Raw genomic sequence first — 10,362 nt, forward strand, 5'->3', positions numbered from 1 at the left:
GTAGCTACCAGCATACTTGCCAGATGCTATTCCAAGTTCTGTGTGTCCTGACTCACTTAATACTCTGAACAAGGAGTATTAATGGTAAGAACCATTGTTCTCCCCATTTTACAGGTAACAAAACGAGAGGTTAAATTATTAATACTTGTCCACGGTCATATAACTAGAAACTGGAGGAGCCAGCCTGGAAACTACAGCAGCTTGTCTCCAGGTCCTGTGTGCTTAATCACCAAGATTTACCTACCCAAGCAACAATGATTTCACAGAATGGACCGATTTCACTAAATACTTTCACAGGTTCCAGGACCAAAATGGTGAAAGGGGATGAGGAAATGTACTTGGCCAGTGAGATCTGATAACTAAGCAGATGTGGCAGCTAGAATATGTTCTCACAAATCTAATTTATTTTGTGCTACTGTAAATTGAATGCAAAGAGAAAGTTTCTTTTATATGTGGTGATATACTATCTTATATAATAAAAGCCCAGTGACCATTACAGTGGAACGACCAGAATGGCTGGTCACTATGACACACACTGACCACCAGGGGGCAGATGCCCTGATGGTCAGTGCATTCCCATAGTGGGAGCTCAGTCAGAAGCCAGGCTCATGGCTGGTAAGCACACCAGTGGTGGTGGGAACCTCTCCTGCCTCTATGGCAGCACTAGTAAGGAGCAAGCAGGTGGGTGGTTAGGAGAGAGCAGGCAGGCGGTTAGGAGCAAGGGGTCCCGAATTGCGAGAGAGTGCAGGCCCGCCTGAGGGGACCACAAAATCCCTGCATGAATTTCGTGCATCGGGCCTCTAGTCCATTTACAAGTTCTCTTAAAACATCATATGCAACTTAGGTTTCCTATTTTCAGCATTTTAAGTTTCTTTCTCTTTAAGTAAAAGATTCGTTGTAATTAACATTCAAGTCTCTTCCTCTTCAAGTATTCTTCACAGCATTTGCATGAAATCATAAAGGCATGACCTTTCACATGTTTTTATTGATTCAACAAATATTAGAATATGATATAAGAATATCTCAGATTTGTATAACTCATTGAAATTAATAAGGCTCTTCTAAGTACATAGTTTTTATTTTATCCCCCTACAATGCTGGGTGTGATGATTCATTTATGCATAATCCAAGTGGAAAGGCGTTAACTGACTCAACAAATAAGTAACACTTAGTAGTTTTTTGCCTATGCTGTGTGTAGATAGATAATGCAGTGCATGGCTGTAGATACACGCCATTTTCCTCAAGATTCTAAGTAAGTCAATAGCTATGGTGAACATGGGCTGTACTGTGCCATGAGACAGATATTAAATTATGTTCTGAGAAGAGAGTGAATGTTCCTGTCTGAGGGTGTAGGAAAGGAAGACCCAGAAGAACATCTCCAAAGCGAGGTCTTCAAGGATGACCTACAAAAAGATGCAGAAGACTGTTTCGGGTAGAAGGAATAATCAGAGTAGGTAAGACTTGTCTGGTTCCCAGAACATGCGAGACTCAGCCAACACGGAGTCTTTCCTGCTACAAATACCTGACGATTCTGGAAGAAGATATAAGAAAAAATTATGTAGATACATGGCTGATGTTGCAAGAAGAAAAAAGAAAAAGAAGTGGGAGGGGAAATCCTTCTGATATCAGAAAATAGAGTCCCTTGAAACCTAGAACGTAGAAGTAGAGGCTAATGTGTTGTGATCAGCAGGTGGAATATGAGGCCCACAATTAAGTCTTATAGTCCTAGAAGCTAAAGACTTAAAGTCCACAAGAGTCAATGGTTTTGCTCCGCATGAAAATATGAGCTGGAACCATAAGGCTAGGAAAGGCTACTTGCTCTGTGAAGGGGGGAAAAAAGCTAAAAAACAAACAAACCATATATTCTGGACCATTGATGCTAAAGAATATCCAGAGCCATGCACAGAAAAAAAATATCCAATAAAAGTGTACAATTCATTTGGTAAAATAATCATCAAGATTCAAAGTTGCCATAAAAATCACTCAGAGGCCAGTGATAGCCCTAGGGGTACCATTGTATAAATGATAAACATGTGTTCAATCTGACAAGTTTATGAGAAATACAGATCTAAGAAAAATGACCCAGAACCCAAAACTATGATATATTCTGTATTCATCTAACAGGGCAGCCCTGGTTGGGCAGCTCAGTGGGTTAGCGCATCCTCCCGATATGCCAAGCTTGTGGGGTTCAAACCCTGGTCAAGGCACATGCAAGAATTAACCAATGAATGCATAAACAAGTGGAACAACAAGGTAATGCTTCTCTCTCTCAAATAAGTAAATAGTATTAAAAATGTTAGCGGTTATTATAAAAATAACAGTGGGGGCAAAAAGAAACATCTTAATTAAAAAGAGAGAGAGAGGAACAAAACAGTTGACTCATAGATGCTTGCTAATGTAGTTCAGAAATAAGAGCACTGAGCCCAAAATAAAGGAACTGGTCCTAAAATCAATCATGATAAACATGATTTAAAATGAGAATAAAGTATCAAACAACTACAAAATGATTATTTTTTAATAATGCAAGATACTAGGATATAATAACATGAAAAATGGGACACTAAATAGAGTTAAATCATTTTATGGGCTTTCTATTATTCAAAAAAGGATAGATATATTTGAATAAATGGACCCTTTTTAAAATCAAGGCATAAAAAGTAAAGGGTAGTATTTCTCATAAACATGTCAGATTGAACACATGTTTATCACCACTTATTAACCCAAGTCAAATTAATCTAGCAGTAAATGAATAAGAAGAAATAAACCCACGAGAAAAATAAAACAGTAGAGAGGTCCTGGTTCAGTGGTTAGAGCACTGGCCTGTTCACCCAAGGGAGGCAACCAATTGATGTGTCTCTCTAATATCCATATTTTCCTCCCCCCCTCCTCCTCCTCTTCCTCCTTCTCCTCCTCTTCTTCCTCTCCTCCTCCTCCTCCTCCTCTTCCTCCTCCTCTTCCTCCTCCTCCTCCTCCTTCTTCTTTTCTCTCCCTCCCTCCCTCCCTTCCTTCCTTCCTTCCTTCCTTCCTTCCTTCCTTCCTTCCTTCCTTCCTCAAAAACAATGGAAAAAATATCCTCAGGTGAGGATTAACAACAACAAAACAGTAAAGAGAATGACTATAATGTGTGTTTTAAAAAATGGCAACATGAAATGTGTGCAAGAGCCTTTAATGAGTTAAACCAATAAACAATCTGGCAAACATGTTTTCCTATCCATGGGTTCCCTTTTCATTTTGATGTTGGCTTCTTTGGCTGGGTAGGTTTTTAGTTTGATGTAATCCCATTTGTTTGGGTTTTTTTTTCCTTTGTTTCTCTTGTACTGGTGAAAAGTGTGCCACATGAGATGTTTGATATTTTGCTGCCTATGTTTTCTTCTAGGATTTTAATGGTTTCACAACTTATATTTAATATTTTATCCATTTTGAATTTATTCTTATGTCTGGTGTAAGTTGTTGATCTAGTTTCTTTTCTTTTTCTTTTTTTCTTTTTTTATGTACCTGCCAACTTTTCCCAGCACCATTTATTGAAGAGACTGTCTTTACTCCATTGTATATTCTTGCCTCCTTTGTCAAATATTAATTAACCATAATGTTGTGGATCAATTTCTGGGGTCTCTGTTCTGTTCCATTGATCTTTATGCCTGTTCTTGTACGAGGCTGCTTTGATTACAATGGCTTTGTAGTATAGTTTGATATCTCATATTGGGACCCCTCCACTTTTATTCTTCTTTCTCAAGATTGCTGAGACTATTCAGGGTCTTTTTTTGGTTCCATATAAATTTTTGGAATATTTTCTCTATATCTGTGAAATATACCACTGGTATTTTAATAGAGATTGTGTTGAATCTGTAGATTGCTTTGAGTAATATGGACATTTTAATTATGTTAATTTTACCAATCCATGAACATGGTATATTCTTCCACTTGTTTGTATCTTCCCCTATTTCTTTTTTCAATGTCCTATAGTTTTCCTAGTAAAGGTTGTTTACCCTCCTTTGGTTAAATTTATTCCATGGTATCTTTTTTAAAAATTTTAAAAAATATATTTTATTGATTTTTTTACAGAGAGGAAGGGAGAAGGATAGAGAGTTAGAAACATTGATGAGAGGGGAAAAATTGATCAGTTGCCTACTGCACACCCCCTATTGGGATGTGCCTGCCACTAAGGTACATGCTCTTGACTGGAATCGAACCTGGGACCCTTCAGTTCACAGGCCAATGCTGTATCCACTGAGCCAAACCAGTTAGGGCATTCCAAGGTATCTTATGTTTTTGTTGCAATGGTAAATGGGTTGTTTTTTTTAAGTTTCTTTTTCTGTTTTACTCTCATCACACCAAAAAATAGAAAGTTTATTCTCTGATGAAACTGACCAAGAGTTCTAGTGTGATGGATGCTGGACATGCCCACGTCTCAGCCATCTTCTGACTCTGGGTTCTTGGAATGCTGAAAGCCAGGCTGACACTCCCAGATAGAAGCCACAGAGCCTCTTTTTTGATGAAGCTGACCAGCTCAAGAGAGCAAAACAGTACTTAAAATGTAATGGACAACCTTAGACTAATGTGTGTGTGAGTGTATGTATAATATACAGGTATAGGTATGGATCAAGGTCTAGTTTTGCATCTTCATAGATGACTTGTTGAACTGTCCAACTGGCTATTGTAAGATGCAAGGAGAAACCAGCAAATCTTTCAACTTTTAAGGACTTTGCTCCTGAGTGTAATCTTGGCAGGTTCAGTTCTTCCAGCAGCTTTTACGTAATAAAAATCTATTCCAATCCAATATATGCATTGAATTTTAGGAGTTAAATTAGGAGTCATATATATGGTGTGTTGTTATGAAGCTTTGCTTTGTATGCCACACCAAATTCTGGCTCTGTCTATAAAGAGACATTCTGTGAATTTTTAAGAGACCCCTTATTATTGGAATTTTATGTTCCCAGCTTGGCCACCAGCTTCTAGCATCCACCTTTCTGTTGAAGTCACCCCAACCCTCTAAGTCATGCTCTTGGGGGTGTTTCCCTTCCAAGAGCATGTTTTATTTTATTTTTTTTAATATATTTTATTGATTTTTTACAGAGAGGAGGAGAGAGAGATAGAGAGCTAGAAACGTCAATGAGAGAGAAACATCGACCAGCTGCCTCTTGCACACCCCCTACTGGGGATGTGCCTGCAACCAAGGTACATGCCCTTGACCGGAATCGAACCTGGGACCTTTCAGTCTGCAGACCGACGCTCTACCATTGAGCCAAACCGGTTTCGGCCCAAGAGCATGTTTTAGAGTGCATACATATAATCTTAAGAAAACTGTGCATCCACATTTGCCCTAACGGACTCTGAAAGCACAGCCCACTTCTGGAAGACCGCATTAGCCAGGATTTTACCTTCAGAATGTGTAGTCATGCGACAGGTACCAAGTATTGTGCCCCCGAATTCTATAGCGCACTATCTAGCTCTCTAATTGGTTCTTTGGAAATGTGCTCCTTGATTAAAATGAGAACAGCATCAGCACCACATCTGGATGGAGAGGAGAAACACCATTGTTCTCCAACTCTCTCGCTAAAAAAACATTTCCTTTCTGACCTCTTCATCATCATCACATAACCAATTCCCTAGGCTGATCTCATACAACCTTGAAGTGAGTGAGGATAGAAGGGTTGTAAAACCCGTCTCTCATTCATTTAGAATGCTAGCAAAGATGTGCATTGACAAGCTATGTGACTTCTACGGAAACACTGAGACAACAAAAAATCACATGTAACATCTTGTTTCACATACACATACACCACCCTACACATACAATTTAAACCCATAAAAGAAAAAAGACACAATGCAAGTCTCCACATATATTGAAGAATTGACATGATACAGATCATGTTCTTTTAAATTTTATCTTGCAATAAAATTAGAAATCAATCAACAAAAAATAAAATATTTATGTATTGGAAAATTTAAAACACAATCCTAAGTGAGCCATGGGTCAAAGATTAATAATTAAATTAGAAAATAATTACTGCCCAGCTGACATGGCTCAGTGGTTGAGTATTGACCTATGATCCAGGAAGTCATGGTTCGATTCCTGGTCAGGGCACATGCCTAGGTTGCAGGCTTAATCTTCATTGTGGGATGTGCAGTAGGCAGCCAATCAATAATTCTCTCTCATCACTGATGTTTCTATCTCTTTCTTCCTCTCTGAAATCAATAAAAAAAATATTTTAAAAAATATTTTATACTTTATTTTTTAAATTTATTTTTAATAAATATTTATTGTTCAGATTATTACAATTATTCCTCTTCCCCCCCCCCATAGCTATCCTCCACCCAGTTCCCACCCCACCCTCTGCCCATTCCCCTTCCCCTGCATTGTCCTCATCAAAATGTGTATGATTTTTACAGTCTCTTCCCATTCCCCCCAACACCACTTTTGCCCAGAGAATTGTCAGTCCATTCACTTTCTATGCCCCTGATTCTATTATATTCACCAGTTTATTCTGTCCATCAGATTTTTTATTCACTTGATTTTTAGGTTCACTTGTTGATAGACATGTATTTGTTGTTCATAATTTTCATCTTTACCTTTTTCTTCCTCTTCTTAAAGAATACCTTTCAGCATTTCATATAATACTGGTTTGGTGATGATGAACTCCTTTAGCTTTTTCTTATCTGTGAAGATTTTTATCTGACCTTCAATTCTGAATGAGAGCTTTGCTGGGTAGAATAATCTTAGTTGTAGGTTCTTGCTATTCATCACTTTGAATATTTCTTGCCACTCCCATCTGGCCTGTATAGTTTCTATTGAGAAATCAGCTGATAATCTTATGGGTGCTCCCTTGTAGGTAACTGTTTTTCTCTCGCTGCTTGTAAGATTCTCTCTTTGTCTTTTGCCCTTGGCATTTTAATTATGATGTGTCTTGGTATGGTCCTCTTTTTATTTCTTTTATTTCTGTGCGCTTCCTGGACTTTTAAATCTATTTCTTTCAGCAGGTGGGGGAAGTTTTCTGTCATTCTTTCTTCAAATAGGTTTTCAATATCTTGCTCTCTCCCTTCTTCTGACACCACCATAATTCGGATGTTGGTACACTTGAAGTTGCCCCAGAGGCTCCATACACTATCTTTAAATTTTTGGATTCTTTTTTCTTTTTACTTTTTCAGCTGAGTGTTTTTTGCTTCTTTGTATTTTACAACTTTGACTTGATCCTTGTGGTCCTCTAATCTGCTGTTAGGTCTCTATATAATTTTTTTTTAATTTAAGTCAGTGTATATTTAATTTCTAATTGGTCCTTTTTCATATCCTCAAGGGTCTTGCTAAATTTATCGGCCGTTTCTAGGAAATTCTTGAAAAACCTTATAACTGTAGTTTTGAACTCTATATCCAGTCATTTTCTTTCCTCCATTTCTTTCATTTGTGACCTGTTTCTTTCTCTCTACATTTTGGCTGCTTCCCTGTGTTGATAGAGTGGATTTGTGTGCTAGGTGTCCTAAAGGGCCCAGTGGCTCAGCCTCCCCAGTTACTTGAGGTGGACACACTTGGTGCAACCCTTTTTGGGCTATGGGCACAGTCTTGTTGTAGTTAAACTTTTATTGCTGTTAGTATCACTGGGCAGAATTGACCTCCAGGCCAATTGGCTGTAAGAATCAGTTGTGTCTATGATGGGAGAACTTCTGTACTGGAGACACCCTTAATTGGCAGGACTTACTTCATTTGGGCTTTGGTGCTCACTGAGACTTAACCCTGAGTATGTCTTTTATGGATCTGAGGAGTTGTAATCTGGATGGTCCTACTCTGACCACTTGGTACATTGGCTCTTGGATCTCCAAGGAGGTGCAAATTTATCTCTTTTTGAGGCCACCCAGCAGTAGCTATAGAGAGATCTTCAGATTCCTCTTCTTTGTTTGGTGTTTGGAGGTGCCAGGATGAGGCCCACATGTGAAACAATGCAAGCTGTTGTGGAGCCTTGGAAATTTTGGGGCTCTCTCACCTAGCTGCAGTTTGTTAGGTAATTTAAGATTGCAAAGGGCCAGAACATTCAAAAGCCTCTGCGAACAGCTGGGATGGTGTTGTAAATTGGGTGGGGCAGGATCTCAGGGAATCAATAGGGCAGAGCAAAGAGCAATGGCTAAAAGGCCCCCAGGTCTCAGTGTCCTGTGGTAATTGCTGCAAGTACCTCTGAGAAAAAGTTGCCATTGTTTTCCGGCCTGATGCCAGACAGTCCAGTTTCCCCCCTGTATGAGTCTGGGTCCCCAGAGTCTCATCTGGAACTGATGAGACTGATGAGTCAGAGCAGTCGGGCTTGTGTCTACCTCCTAATTGAAAAAGACAACCACGTACTCAGCTGCCAGCCCTCTCTGCACGCTCACCAATGTACCTCTGCAGTTTACTTCTGCACATCCTGTGGTCTCAATGTGCTTTTCTCTTTCCTTATAGTTGTACAATTTCCACTCAGCCAGCCTTCCTGTGGTTCTGGATGATGTCCGTTTTTTCTTTTAGTTGTAGTTTTGAAGTGGTTGTGCGAGGCAGCAAGTTCAGGTGTTTATCTAAGCCACCATCTTGGTTTCTCCCAAAATATTTTAATGAAAGAAAATAATATAACACAATTACAATGAAAACCCCTATATATCAAAACATGTCCATCTAAAATCTAATTTAAAGGGAAATTAAAATTTTTATACTAGGAACAAAATTTACCGATATAGAGTAAAAATGTTAACCTTTACTAAATGTCAATAGGATGTTGCTTATAGATATTAGATCATGCATACTATCTGTGGCTTTTTAGAAAAACAATTCATTATTTTTTAATTTTGGTTTTTGAGGATCTCTAAAGTAATTTCTTATCCTTTGTATAGTTAAAAGGAAAACAAGCAAATTATTCTTTAAGTACTATTTGTTGATATAATATTTTACTATTATTAACAATAAATAATGCCTTAAAGCAATTTACTTTCTTTAACCAGGTAGACATAAGCAGGTAAATTTTCTCCATTTCAGTTGATCTAAAAAAAAAAAAAAAGAAGAAAGAAAGAAAAATCAAGGAAAATTCAAGGTCTTAAAGCAATACAATCAAGTTCTGAAAACTTAGAAAGAAAAAAATTTTAAGCTTTGAGCTCCCTCTATTGGCTCAAAGAGAACATTCCCAGAAACAACAAGACAACTTCAGTTAAGTAATAAATCTCACATGAATATGTTTTAAAATTCTCAAAATTATTCAGATTGCTGTTTCACTTTAAGTGGAGCGTTGGTAGTGATAAAGAGCTGAAATAATCCCAAATGTTGCTGTGGTAATAGCCTATTCTTTTCACTTAGTTACTGATAAGGGTATTTGCTCGCCCCCTAGTGGGTATTTGCAAAAAAATGACACAAAGATACTTTCAAACTAAGATTAAATTATTACATTCTTAGAATTTACTTTTATGTAATTAAAAAAATTCGGTTATAGTGGTCATACAATACTATATTAGTTTCAGGTGTACAAATTTTTTAAAAATATATTTTATTGATTTTTTTACAGAGAGGAAGGGAGAAGGATAGAGAGTTAGAAACATCGATGAGAGAGAAACATTGACCAGCTGCCTCCTGCACACTCCCTACTGGAGATATGCCCACAACCAAGGCACATGCCCTTGACCAGAATTGAACCTGGGACCCTTCAGTCCACAAGCCAATGCTCTATTCATTGAGCCAAACTGATTTCAGCCTGATGTACAACTTTTTAATTTTTTTTAATTTTTTAATTTTTTTTTTGTTAATTCTCACCTGAGAATATTCTTCTTTCCCCAGACTTCTGAAAATATAAGATTTCAGAATTTCCCGCAGCTGCTAATTTTTGCATCTGCTTTCCTCAGATTGTCTGCTGCTGGGACTTGGCCTTTCAGCATAGATGTAAGCGTTTCGGTTTGGAAATACAGACTGGAAGTCAAGGAAGGCTCTTGGGAACCATATAGCCAATAAGTCAAGTAGCACAAGTGTCTGATTTAAACATATAAAGGTGAATACTACCAAAAATACACAATCAACTACCATGAGATGGTAGCAGTTAGGAAAGGCCATGAGCATATACTACTTTCATCTTCACTCACAGCAGGGCATCAACAGGTGCTATATAGAGGATTAAATATATTTCATAAAGTAACAATTATAAGGTTAATCATTAGAATAAAAACAAACTCTAGATTATCAGACAATGCACACATACATACAAAACATTACAGAAAATGTAATGAAAGATTATTTTAAAAGTCAATGTAACAGAAAACAATTTGAAATACATCAGGTGAAAACTAAAAATACATGTCATATAAATAAAGTTGATAATGCCTCAGTGGAAGGAAAAAAAATTCTTAAAGTGAATCATAAAGCAAAATTAATTA

The sequence above is a fragment of the Pipistrellus kuhlii genome, unplaced genomic scaffold (genome assembly GCF_014108245.1).
Source record: "Pipistrellus kuhlii isolate mPipKuh1 unplaced genomic scaffold, mPipKuh1.p scaffold_m20_p_4, whole genome shotgun sequence".
Classification (NCBI taxonomy): domain Eukaryota; kingdom Metazoa; phylum Chordata; class Mammalia; order Chiroptera; family Vespertilionidae; genus Pipistrellus; species Pipistrellus kuhlii.